General features: G+C 38.2%; 1 protein-coding gene across 1 annotated transcript in view; it reads right to left on the bottom strand.

Moving 5' to 3' along the window:
- PLEKHG1 (pleckstrin homology and RhoGEF domain containing G1) overlaps positions 1–13,876 on the bottom strand; it is a 224,161-nt gene that overhangs the window by 158,213 nt on the left and 52,072 nt on the right. The window contains exon 2 of the mRNA XM_038526322.1: positions 10,159–10,215. The gene's annotated coding sequence lies outside the window, so the exon portion shown is untranslated. The remainder of the gene's footprint in view (positions 1–10,158; positions 10,216–13,876) is intronic.

Here is a 13,876-nt window from a genome sequence, read left to right as displayed (position 1 = left end):
GTTCTCTACAAATGTTGGACTTCCGATTGTTTGTGGGAACAGTGGGGAAGAATATAGGTAACAGGAACTGGCCCTGCAAATGGCCCTAAGTGCATTTCAGGAACAGTATGGGTTAACTAGGAACAGTATGGGTTAACTAGGCTCTGTTAGCTTGAGGACTTCCCATGCATAGTTTTACATCTAATGAGAAAAAAATACACTCCAAAATATTCTTCAAATGAACTTTTGGAAAACAATCCTGGCTTAAATTGAAGATTGCTTGCACATAACTATTCTGTGTATATACATAGTTTTACTGCCTGAACCCTGATTAGTTTCCAGCCTTTCCCTATAGAATCCTAGTCTTGAATGCTCAAATCTTCTTTAGAAATTCTTTAAAAATTTTAGAAATTTAGAAATTTTCTTTAGAAAATTAGAAAAGTTTTGTTAAAAGGGCATTTTGCTAAGAGGGAGATCTTGGTAGATTCCAACAGTGATGCAGGTGAGCTAGCTTGTGCCTCTGTACCCTCTGAGGCTTTATCAGCGTTGTCTCACAGGCAGACATTGAAACTGAGGGCACAGATCAAAGGATTGACTTGCTGAGCCAGGCATTTGATGGGATGACACATCTCCACAGCTGGGGGAGTGGTTTCCAACTCTTCACTGTCTGCCCCCTGCCCCCAACCCCAAAAAGGCAGAAGGCCATTTCCTTGGGGAGGGCTTTTCCAAAGGATTTCATACAGTTCAATTTTACAACTTTACACCTGGCAGACCAAGGAGGCTTTTTTTTTTAAGAGGGGCCTTAAATAAATAAAGTATGGGGTTTTAAAAACCTGCTCTGAATAAAAGGTGATTTGATGAAGCTAAAAAGCACATAATTAACCAAGCTATACCTTGAGTCTAAAAGTGCCACCAGATTTTCATCTCTAAAATTTCCTCAGGCATAAAGAATAGCATAGTCCTTCCTACCAGTGGAAGGAGGGTGGGGGGACCTGGTTGGGTGGAGGGGAGAAAAAGTGATGTGGACTGAAGAGGCAAAGAAGAAAGGTGGAGTTCTGCCTAAGGGGGAGAAAAAAGATTAAGCCTGGAGAATAACAGTTACGGGGAAAACTAGAATATTTTCTAATTTGGAGTTTTCCAAGAAACACGTTACCACATTTATATCCAGGTTTTAAGGGTTTAAAAGACAGTTTTGTCAGAAATATTGGATAGTAAAATGTCCTGGAGTTTTAAAATTTACTCTGCAACAGTCTTTACATTCAGAACTATGGATAAAGAAATTAGGGCTCATCATGTAAGATGGAGGCACCTACCTGGTCTTGAATATTCTACATTGAAAACCAACCCAGCTTATGGATTTCTTACGAATATATGTGACATTTCTTAATTTTGAATCAAAAAAGTTTGTGAATGGTTACATATCAGGGACCAGGCTATGTAACATGTGTAAGACCTAGTTCTGCCTTTGAATTACCTCAGTCCATTAAAGCAGGAATTAACAGCACCTGAGAAGGCATTTCAAGATGGAATTTAAAAATCACACAGCAGTGTCACATAATTAAAATTGCTAAATGCATTGTTCAGAGTCTAACTGATATAGTAGCTTTGAGAAGCAGACAGATAAAATCAGGTGGGAGTAATTTAAAAAGGAGAAGGAATTTGAACTGAGTTTAAAAGGATAGATATGGTCTAGATAATAGTATTACTGCTATTACTGTCCAGCTCCATTTGAGAGCCTGCCAAAGGCCAGGCTCTCACTATAGTTGGTACTGAACGTGCGTGCACTCTCTAGACTCACAATGAAACTAAAGTGAGTTTAGTGCCATGATTTTATAGATGAGGATAGCAAAACACTTGCCCAAGGTCCCAGGGAAGAGGTGAGTCGAGACACATTCTCAAGTCCTGGTGACCCCAAAGCCCACTGTGCTTCTTACAGACCAACTCTAGGGAGCAGAGAGAGTTTTGGGTGGCACAAAAGACATTTTTCTAGAATAGTTGACTTAAAGATGGAAAAAAAAGGTTAGATCTTACAGAGCAAGCAGCATGTCATTGTGAATTTTTAGACCAGATACCTGACATAATTAACCCAGCATGTTGGGTGGACCAGACTGGTAGGCAAAAGGAACAGGAGATTCACAAGTTCAGAAAAATGAGAGAGAAAGAGAATCTGGTCCTTCTGCCCCACTGTGGCAACACAGAGGCACACGGCATGGCTGGGCTGCAGGTAGCAATTCACATTTCACTGTAGCAAAGAAGATACTGGACTTGAACTTGTACCTGAGTATAACTTGTCCTGTTTCAAAAATTACTAATTTTGTAACTTTGGGCAATGACTGAGAGTTTCAGTCTCCTAACATGCAAAGTCCAATTCATGATTATAACTTGCAGAAGGCTAAAAGAATTAAGAAAAAGTATATACGGTTGACCATTGAACAATATGGTTGTAAAGGGCACTGATCGCCCTCCGAAGTCATTGAAAATGGGCTCATAACTTTTGATTCTTCCCAAAAATTAACTACCAATAGCCTACTGTTGACCAGAAGCCTATGGATAACATAAACAGTCGTTTAAGCATATTTGTACATGTATTATACACTGTATTCTTACAATAAAGTCTTATTGAGGCTCTTTAATAAAGTCGAATCATGGGAACATGAATTACAGGGTGGATGAGGCACTGAATGAACTAAAAAGATACCTGATTCTTATAATAAATAAGCTAGAAAAAAGAGAATCTTATTAATATAATCATAAGGCAAATATATTTACAGGACTGTACTATATTTACTGAAAAAAATCCACGCGGAAGTGGACCCGTGCAGTTCAAATCCATGCTGCTCAAGGGTCAACTGCAACTGTATAGCATGTGGTAAGTGCTCAAGAGTTCAGTTTTTTTTTTTTTCTTTATGATGACTGTGGAAATGGAAAAGAAAGGATGAAACAGATGGTGATGTAAATCCAGTGAGATTTGGTGACAAAAGGTATTGGGGGTTGGAGTAGGGAGAAGGAGGGAAAGAAACATTGAATGGGATGCCTGGGTGGCTCAGCGGTTGAGCATCTGCCTTTGGCTCAGGTCATGATCTCAGGGTCCTGGGATCCAGCCCTGCATCGAGCTCCCTTCTCAGTTGGAGCCTGTTTCTCCCTCTCCCTCTGCTCCTCCCCTGCTTGTGCCCTGTTTCTTGGTCGCAATCTCTCTCCCACAAATAAGAAAATAAATAAATAATCTTAAAAAAATAAAATAAAATGAAGGCCCACATGAAAATATCTTTATTTCCTCATATAGGAGTCAGGAGTTAGTTTTAGGAATAAGTGACCTTCGAAGTGACTAAGAGATCCCTGAATGAAAAGACTCAGAGGAGAGTTAGAACTAAAGCAGAAGGCTTAGGAAAAACAGGGAAACCAGGAAATAGAACTCAGCGGCCACTTGCCTCAGAGCCTGGTTGCTCTAATATTCCATTTATGAGGACCTGTGAAATTGCTCAACTCTTGTTTTTCTTTGAATGACCATGCTTTAGAAATCAAAGGAATATATATATGAAGTTACAACATTTTAAGAAACCAGACCCCACTTTTTTAAGACAAAGAATATTAAAAGAAAACTCTACTTAATGCAGGACTTAAGATCAATTGCAAGTCCATGTTTTTCAATTTTAAGACACAATGACTGCTTTAATACCCAACTTAACTTTCAAAAGTCTTTATCACGAATGTAATCTTCCTCCAGAACAGGCTTTCCTTATGGTGTAGAAAAGCCATGGTGGCGTAAGGCAATGAAATGCACATTTCTAAAAGCACGTGCATCTTGGAAAACCAGCTGAAGGAGAGAGGGTTGGGGTCCGAATGAGACAGGAAGAAAGGGGCCGAGGCCGAGGTGGAGGTGCTGTCGGCATTATGCAGGCCACGGGATTGCAGGCCTGGACTCCCGCCAGCCACAGTGGATAATTCTGTTTTACTGACTTCTTATGCTTGGTGAATCCGGTCCACTGCTTCTACAAGTTTCTCAAATATTAAAACTAGTTGTTGGTTCCAGACACTGGATTCATTATCTACAGCTGCTGAAAGCAGATCTGGCACCACTGAGTGCATCTGGTTCTTTTGACATTTTATGTGACGGCTTTTTCATGCCTATTAGATGGTCCCTGGGCAAGCTCCTGGCAGCCCTGGCTGAGGTTCATCATCAGCTGCAGATGTTAAGAACATGAAACCTCTAACAATCCTCTGTGGCCCCATATTTCATGGGGATCTGATCATCTGTCTGCTTTCTAAAATATGATAGTGACCTGCACCTAGCTGTGTAACAGGTGAATAGCTTATGAACCTTATTATATCTGAAGCATAGATTTGAAACATATAAAGGAAAAACTGATAGAATTAAAAGGAAAAACCAACAATCTGCCAACACAGTGAGAGCTCTGAAAGAGCTTGCTCCGAAAATGACAGGTCAAGTAGGAAAAAAGTTAAGTGAGGATATCGATGCGCTGAATAACAAACACTTTTGTTTTAATTAATAACTTCATACCCAACCAACCAAAACTAAGCATCATTTTCAAAGGCACAGAACACACACAAGTGAATGCTTTATAGGGGAAGTACATCTCTTCCGGTCACATTTCTAACCTCTTTGGTATAATAAATTTCTGATACTACTTTTTATCACACGCTGCTTCACAGAATGGTTATTTGTTAGACATGTCTTACCTTCTCTGCCTCACTTTATAACTTCTCCCAGGGAAGAAGCCTTGCCTTTACACCTTGGCACCCCTCACAATGCTTAGTGCCTTATACTTAGTGCTTCATACAAAGCAGGCACTCATTTATGAAACAATCACCCTGAAACAGGTCACTTTCAGCAACACATCACTTACAACTTAGGCTACATAATTTTATGCTACTTCCAATAATGTGTTACACAAGGAGTCCATCAGAATCTACCAAATGTTATTAGACTGGCAGTGGTTTAATAATGAAAGATTTAAGGAAACTTTCTTCCACTTCAGAATTTCACATGACCAAACGCCAAACATCATCTTTGCTGATCCTTGGGGCAGTGGCTTAGCTAAATGCTTCAAGACGCCCCACAAGTTCCATACATGGAAATTGCAGGTCACTCTGAGGGGAGAGCAAAAGGAGAGGGATCCCTAATGAGTAAACCCGATGCCTGGCTCCACTACTGGGTTCCAGATGGAGTGCACAGAGCTGTGGTACAGGGCTTTGCTCTCCAGAAGCGTCTGCCCTTCTAGGCCCTCCTACAGGGACAGGTCACAATTACGGCTTCAGTTCTACATTTCTTTCTACAACCAATTTCTGTGTTTGTGTTCCCATGCTCGACCTTATATCTGTATTTACCAAACTGCCTTTCACAGAACAACACAATTAATAGATCAAAAACCTATATGGGAAAAAAAAAACAAAAGCTATAAGGCCAGGGAGGGGCTGTGGGGAGATATTCCACACTTCGGTAAGTTTGAGAAAGCCTGCCCGTAGCACTTCCTTGTTGAAGACAGACAATTCAGAGCAGCCTGGTAAAGGCTCTGCAGAAAAAGGAACTCAGTAACCTTGCTTAAATCTCAAACTTCCTTGACCATGCAGTGCAGCGCCCCCTTCCTTATTTTTGACAGAAACCTATTCCCATAATTCCACAAAATCAAGGTCATACTGTCCTGAGAATCCCCTAATGCTCAATGCCAAGAATAGGAACTAGTTCCTCATTCCAAAGATCATCCTTTCATGAGAAAATAAGTACTTTTTTTTTTTTAATTAATATCCTTTTTTTTTTTTTCCTTGAGAATGGTTGGGGACTCTCTCATACCTTTCACCATCTCTAATGAAAGGTCTACAATGAGAAAGACTTCCTCCTTCATCCTCTCCTCATCCCTAAAAGGGTGTCTAATCTCTACACACCAGCTTAAGTTCTATAAACTTCTGGAGACAATTTTTAAAGATATTTTAAAATTTTTAATTGTGGTAAAATACACATAACATACAATTTCCCATCTTAACCATTTTTAAGTGTATAGTTCAGTAGTGTGAAAGCACATTCACACCGTAGTGCAACCAATCTCAAGAACTCTTTAAAGGAGATATTTTTTAATGGGGAAGAGATGCCCAATAGGTGGGCAAAGTCAAATCCATACATCTTTCTGAGGGCTGTAATCTTTGCTATATTTTTGTAGCCACGACATTCAGTTACAACACCTTTAATCTTCAATTAAACATTAAAAAATCATTTTCATGACACGGATTCAGGGGATTTTGCAATGGAAGAAATGGAAGGAAAGCATCTCCATGACTTTTTAAAGATGCTGTACTGCATTAAGTTCCTGTCCTCTAGAACTGTGCCAAGATGCTGGATGGTTATATTATTAGCAGTGTCTAGCTCAAGACAACAAGTTATATATTCACAATGTGAACCATTTATGCTGCAGCCACTCGTAAGCCTTCTATTAGCTGCCTTCCAACAAATCTACCTGCCGCAAGTAAGACACTTACGGGGCCTTGGGAACACAGTGGCAAGGACACGGGCAGGACAGAGAAGGGCTATGCAGACTTGATCCCTCCCTGAGCATGTCTGCATTGTACTGTTCATAAATCCTAGGGGTAATAAGCTCCAATATGTCAATCCCACAAAGCCTTCAGCTCTAAGACTAGACATGTTTGAGGTACCACAGAAACAGCTAGTGTGCCTCTTCCAACTGCTCACATAAGGGCAGTAAGAGTGCTCTGAAGGGGATGGAAGACATGAAAGATGCTCACCCTCCAGGGAAGAGCACTACCACATGCAGGTCCCTAAGGCACCATCACAGCAGTGCTTAATGGCAAATCTGGCAGGGGAGATGGCTAGTCTTTGGTATCTTCACTAAAAAGCACCCCACTATCCTGTAAGCCCACTTGACAGTGTGGGATCTTGGAAATTGGTCACAAAAATAGTAAAGATCAGGGCACTGGACCACTTCAGTGCCTCGTGTGTGCCTTGGAACGTTCAGTTGGCATCTTTCTGCTCTTGGGGCAGCTCTGTGCACTCCTCAGGGCAGCATTGCCCAGCACACTTCCATCAGGGGGCAGGTGAAACACTGGGCAAGAAGGTGTGAAAAATAAAATGCAAAGGCAAGTTTATTTAGAAAAAAGTTATGTATATCTGGGTGTGTATGTGTGCATACATTTTTGGGGTGAATTTAAAATGTAGTCTTGAAGCTGAATCTCTCTCTCTCTCTCTCTCTCTCACACACACACACACACACACACTCATGTCACGTCAACAGAAAAGCAATGCATTCTAGTTCTCCTAGAGTCAACAAATCATGTGAAATAGACCTACATTCTTTTGATTTTGCAGTAAACCAGGACCATCTAACCAAGTACTATTAATTAAAGTCAGTTGATTCCTTCGGTTTATAATCTTAGACTTATGTTTTCAATAGCTGGGGAGAGGGACACCTTTCTCTAGAATTCTCTTACTTTCCTAGCTTAATTTGGTTAAGTGGTGCCCAATGGCATATGCTGGCTTGTTAATCTAGACAGCTCTTACATATAGTTAGCAGGTAACAGTCTGGTAGATTACAATTATATTAATGTGCTAAGTACATTTTTATGTACATGCCCAGACACCTGCTAGTCTGAGGAGCAGAGGGTTAGCAGCTTACTTATACACCCAAAGCAATTTCAGAATACTTCTGTGGTAGAACGTGGCTTTTCTATAGGAGGACATTAGCTCATTCATTGTTTGAACAAATATTTGAGCTTCTCTTACATGTCTGGCTTTTTCTAGAGTATATAGCAACGAGCAAAACAGACAAAGATCCTAGCTCTCAGGGAGTTTATCTTTGAGTGAGTACCTATTTTGAAAAAAAAAAGTTCTTACTTTTTTTTACTTTAAATCAACAAGGGACTTTCAAAAGATATTCAGGACACAATTTATATAGTTAGTGCAGTTGAAGACTAACAAAAATATTTTCTTCAAAACCAGATCATGGCTTCAGACACAAACAAAACCAGATCAGTCACGGTAATTGAAAATGTACTCAGTAATAGAGATCAACAACTACGGAAGAACTAAAATTCTAGACTCCCACGGCAGCAAGGAGGCAGGGTGAGCCGCTGTTCTCATGAACACACACCCCTTAGGCAAAAATGCTTGTCTGAAATGGACCAAAGAATCCTGAGTCAAGTTTTGCTTTCCCTTCCCTTATTTTTCAGTATCATATTACAAAGCAAACAGAGTATCAATGGATCTCTTGAGGGAAAAATTATTTTAATCTAGAAAAACAGTGCAAATAGTCACAGCTACTCAATTTAACAACATGTCATTTCTTTCTTTGTAGCTAGAATGTTGTCTCTTTCTGATAAGCAGACAAGTCTATGGACTCATTCACAGAGAAGACAATCATTTTAAAAAATAAGTAATTACTTCTCTTCCAAAAAAGAAAGAAAAAAACATTCAAATGACTGAATCTCACATATGTGAGGATGCCTGACTGTGACTCAGACTTTTGTGGGTACTCTGGGCCCTTCCTCCATAAAAAAGACCAAAAAATTGTATTTTACAACTGCATTGTTATAAAGAAAAACATCATCCAGGCTGAGCTTCATTATCATATATTCACTATCATATTCACTTACCCCTGATTTTAAAAGAAATTAAAATTAAAACATTTTCATGGGCCTTTAAAAATATCATGAATCCTAGGCACTGTGCCTTAGGAGTAAGTCAGCTCTGGACCACAAACTCTTGATTTTTTTTTTTTTCCTTAAGTAGGTTCCACGCCCAGTGTGGAGCCCAACATAGAGCTTGAACTCACAACCCTGAGATCAAGACCTGGGATGAGAGCAAGAGGTAGACAATTAACCTACTGAACTATCCAGGTACATCTCAACTCTTGGTTTTTAAGCTACTCAGTGTTCTATTGTAAGTTAGGCAAAAGAACTACTAGGACTTTGTTGCCAGCAGTGAAGATCCACAGCAAGTAAACTGTTGTTTTTACCAGTTAACAAAACATTGATGAATTCTGAACTCTGACACAGTAAAGTCATCTTTACTCCATTAAAATACCATTTGTCCTTGTAATATCTTTGAGTACTTCAAGAAGAAGAATGCCCTGTATCAAATATTTATGATTCCAATAAAGCATTATTATTTTGCTAGTGAAAGGCAACAAAACTCTAATCCACTGGGGCACTTACGCTTTTAATTTTTTTTGTTTTGTTTTACTAGTGGTTAAAAAAAAAGGCCTGGTATAGAATTTAAGGTATAAACTTAGGAGTAAAAAATGATAATGCTATGCTCAGCAGACTGAATTTCTTCACTTATTTTCTACAGTTCTAGTAAGCATCAGATATATCACTGAGCAACATTAGCTCAACATTCCAGATCTTGACCAATAGCTTATCATGTGGTCAGAGAACGATCAAGTACTTAGAAAAGAAGCAAACTAAAATAACTGCCTTGACCTTAAAAAAAAAAAAAAAAGGCAGCCTAGGTGGCTCAGTGGTTTAGCGCTGTCTTTGGCCCAGGGCATGATCCTGGTGACCCAGGATCAAGTCCCATGTCAGGCTCCCTGCATGGAGCCTGCTTCTCCCTCTGCCTGTGTCTCTGCCTCTTTCTCTCTCTCTCTGTGTCTCTCATGAATAAATAAATAAAATCTCAAAAAAAAAAAAAAAAAAAGGCATGTCCCTTCCTTCCTTTGCCTTTTATCATTCATTGTGGATTTTCAAATATTACCACCACAAATTAGATTGAGACTTTAAATCTTGAAGAAAAACTAAAAGTTAAAAGGATGAGAAGAACTTTCCTAGCTGATAAAAAGCATTTAAAATATTCCCTAAGAGATCAACTCATTAATATGGGAAGAAATGACTCCAAATTGGGTCACACTGTGGCTTACTCTTCCTTACTTCATTTTTATTTTTCATAATATATATATATATAAATGTACATATATAAAAATGTACATATATATAAATATATATAAATATATATAAGTGTACATATATGCAAAGTATGCATTTTTCTTTCCTATTTCATCCTGTAGTTACCATATTTGTTATTCTGGCTTCCAAAATAGTTAAAAGAAAAATTTTTCCTGTGGTGTACATATACAAAAATAGTCAACAAATCTCAATTGTGAACATATTAATCTTTTAACATATTTCATATCCAAGTGACAAAAAAAGAAAAAAGCTCACATTTACAGCTGAAGTCTTTCCAGTGTCTGTGCTCAGACTCCCAATGTCCGTCTTTACCTGTAGTAGAAAGACAAAAATTAACTTGTTTCTTATCACTTTTCTAGAATTGTTTCAGTGGAACATGGATGACATATCAGGGCTAGTTCTAAGTCCAAAAGGACCACTGGCCAAAAAAGGCCAGTGTTTTCTGAGGAAAAATGCCACATCTATGCTACTGGTCTCTATAGTAGGCCTATAACAATAATCATAACAATTTCATTAAAAACAAAATATTATAGGATACAGTATTAGAAAGTTAGTGATGTTAAATACTTGATTTTTCCTTTCCCTTGACATCCATGTAAAATTTAAAAAAAGATGTGAACTTCCAATAGCACTAAAAATTAAGCTCAGTGACCACGGGGCACCTGGGTGGCTCAGTCGGTTGAGCATTCGACTTTTGATTTCAGGTCAGGTCATGATTTTAGGGTTGTGGGATCGAGCCCTGCGTTGGGGTCCATGTGGAGCCTGCTGAAGATTCTCTATCTCCCTCTCCCTCTGCCCCTCCCTCTGCTCATGCTCTCTTGCTTTCTCTCTTTATCTCTCTCAAAAACAAAAACAAAACAAAAAACTAAGTTTAGTGACCTGCCAGATGCCAAGAAGAAATTCCCCCTCTTGGAAGAGAGATGAAAGCCAGAGAGTAGATGATTCTACTCAGTATCAACCACACTATCTCTATCTATGAAGTACAAGTCATGAACAACTTTCTAAGGTCATGGACACTTTATCTCTGAGTGTCTCTCCATGACTGTATCCCATTATCTTTGCAAAGTAGTTGAGGTGGGGGATGGAAGTCCTTAGGTGGTATTTACAGTGGTAAAATTTGGGGTGGCTTTTTTCTGGTCAATATTTTTAAAGGAAGGAACCGCAGATATTTCCATGTTTGTAGAGTTTTATTTTATTTTTTTAAAGATTTTTATTTATTTATTCATGAGAGACACAGAGAGAGAGGCAGAGAACAGGCAGAGGGAGCAGGCTCCCTTCAGGGAGCCCAATGTGGGACTCGATCCCAGGACCCCTGAGATCATGACTTGAGCCAAAGGCAGATGCTCAACCACTGAGCCACCCAGATATCCCTGTTTGTAGAGTTTTAAAGGAAAAACAAAATGTGCTTAGCAATTTATCAGCTTGATATCTTCATGATAAAACTTTAAAATATTCCAGTTGATTGAGGGATGAATCAAAATAAAAAGTTAGGAGTAGCACTGGTAAAGAGTGTTGAAAGCAGGTAAACAAGGAGTAAAGTATGTTAACTATTTTAGGAACAATCCAAATGGAGTGAAAACTTTCAAAGACTTTGAAAAATTATTTTTAAAAAAACTTTACTATAATAATTGGCTTCATCTAAGTCTGAAGCCCTGATCATGTTACAAAAAGTGGAGAAATTAGTAGGGATACATAGTGAAAGTGAGCTAATTTTATTTTGTATATGAGGGATTAAAAGTGCAGTTTTACTTATAGCACTAATAACATTTTTGTTTTTAAGTTGGAGAGAATAAAGAAATGATAAATATATTTAAACTTAGTTAAGTTTGAAAACAGTAATAAATATAATACAGGAAAGGCAAACATAGAAATAAAAGCAGGAATTTGTGATTTAGATATTTAAAAAGCAGTTGCTGGTTTATTAAAGAATGAAATACCTCATTGATAGATTTTAGGCAAATCTGGTCTTAAAATCCAACATGAAAATAGAATTACTAAAGGAATATATCACAGGCATGGAAGAGATTAAGAACTGAGTGTTGTTCAAAAATATCCTTGTGAATAACTTAACATCTCAATAGAAATAGTTTCTCAGATGGCATTTGATTATTAAAACTGAACCAGAAATATCAACTACAGAACTCATAAATAGGGTTTACTGCAAGAATTAAATAATTAAAAAAAAGAAAAAAAAAAAAAAAAAAAAAAAAAAAAAAAAAAAGAATTAAATAATTCCCAAACTACATAAAAAGCTTTGAGGATCAAGAACAGACGAGGCTCCCCAGTTTGTTTGATGAAGCTAGTATACAAGCTTGATAACCAAACATGATAGGACACAAAGAGAGAAGAGGTTTGTTTAACTTAAAGTAGAAAAGTACTAAGTAAAGTGCTTAGAAAACTCAATTTCTAGTATATTAAAATAATGACCAACGATATAAATTGGGTTACTCTAGAAATATTATATAAATGGATCTCTTGTGCTGTCAGTAGGTCACAAGAAATCAACACATATCTATATGTTCAAAGGTGCTAAAATAGCTGAGTTAAACTCAGTGCCTATATATGATCCCTCTCAATAACCTAGAAATAGAAAGATCATTGATCATAATTTTTTTTAAAGATTTTATTTATTTACTCATGAGAGACACAGAGAGATGCAGAGACACAGGCAGAAGAGAAGCAAGCTCCCTGCAGGGAGCCCAATGCGGGACTCCATCCTGGGATCCTGGGATCACGACCTGAGCCAAAGGCAGATGCTCAACCACTGAGCCACCCAGGTGTCACTAACCATGAGTTTTAGAAAGATCTATGGGACACCTGGGTGGCTCAGCGGTTAAGTGCCTCTTTCAGTTCAGGGCATGATCCTGGAGTCCTGGGATTGAATCCCACATCAGGCTCCCTGTAGGGAGCCTGCTTCTCCCTCTATGTCTCTACTTCTCTTTCTCTCATGAATAAATAAATAAAATCTTAAAAAAAAAAAAAAAGAAAAGAAAAAAAGATCTAAAAACAACAGGGTGCCTGGGTGGCAGTTGGTTCTGCGTCCGACTCCTGGTTTTGGCTCAGGGCATGTATGATCTCAGGGTCATAGAATCGAGCCCCATATAGGGCTTTATGCTCAGTGTGGACTCTGCTTGAGATTCTCTCTCCCACCCCCTTTCCCCCACCCCCACTTGCATACTCACTTTCACTCTCTCTGAAATAAATAAATATTAAAAAAAAACACTAAAAACAACAACAGCATATTTATTGAAAAGTCGATAATAAAATATGCTCACAGTGCAATATGAAAGGAAATGAACAGGCCAAATTACCACCAATCACCAGGTGACAAGGTTGAAAATGCAGAAAAGTCAAGAGAAATATCTAAAAAAAAGCCTATCGGGAAGAGTGAAGGTGTCATAAGATTATCTGAAGCACAGTACATAAGAAGCAATGTTTTTGTCCATTTGCAGCAATGACCAGTCACAAATGAATGAAAATGGAGACAGTCTGAAAATAGATCAGATTCAGAAAAATGATGCTTGCATAAGTAAAGAATCTACATAGAACACATTTAAGGAAATCTTTAGGACAATGGTTTCCTCATGAGAAATGATGAAAAGTACAAATATACTTTTTTAGAAAAGGAAAAAAAGCAGTACTTAGCCAGGAAACATGAGGTCAACCAATGTATTTATAGTTTTAGTCTGGAGATAGTGACCTGCCTGTATGAGAACAGCAAGAGACTTTTTACAATCAGAGATGCTTATTTATAGGTGAGTACTTGAGGGCCTCAGAGGCTATTCTATAAATTCAAGATGGGACTTCTAGAAAAAAACACATTAAGAATATTTGATTATCCGGCCTTAAGTGCAAAATCCACTCAGGGCATTAGAAACAAACAGAATTTGATACTAAAAAAATAAAAAAAAAACCAACCCCAAAAAAACCCTAAAACACATCATTACACTTTTAAAGGTTAAGGAAGGGTTAT

The sequence above is a fragment of the Canis lupus genome, chromosome 1 (assembly GCF_011100685.1).
Source record: "Canis lupus familiaris isolate Mischka breed German Shepherd chromosome 1, alternate assembly UU_Cfam_GSD_1.0, whole genome shotgun sequence".
Lineage (NCBI taxonomy): Eukaryota > Metazoa > Chordata > Mammalia > Carnivora > Canidae > Canis > Canis lupus.
This window is presented reverse-complemented; position numbering and strand designations above follow the sequence as displayed.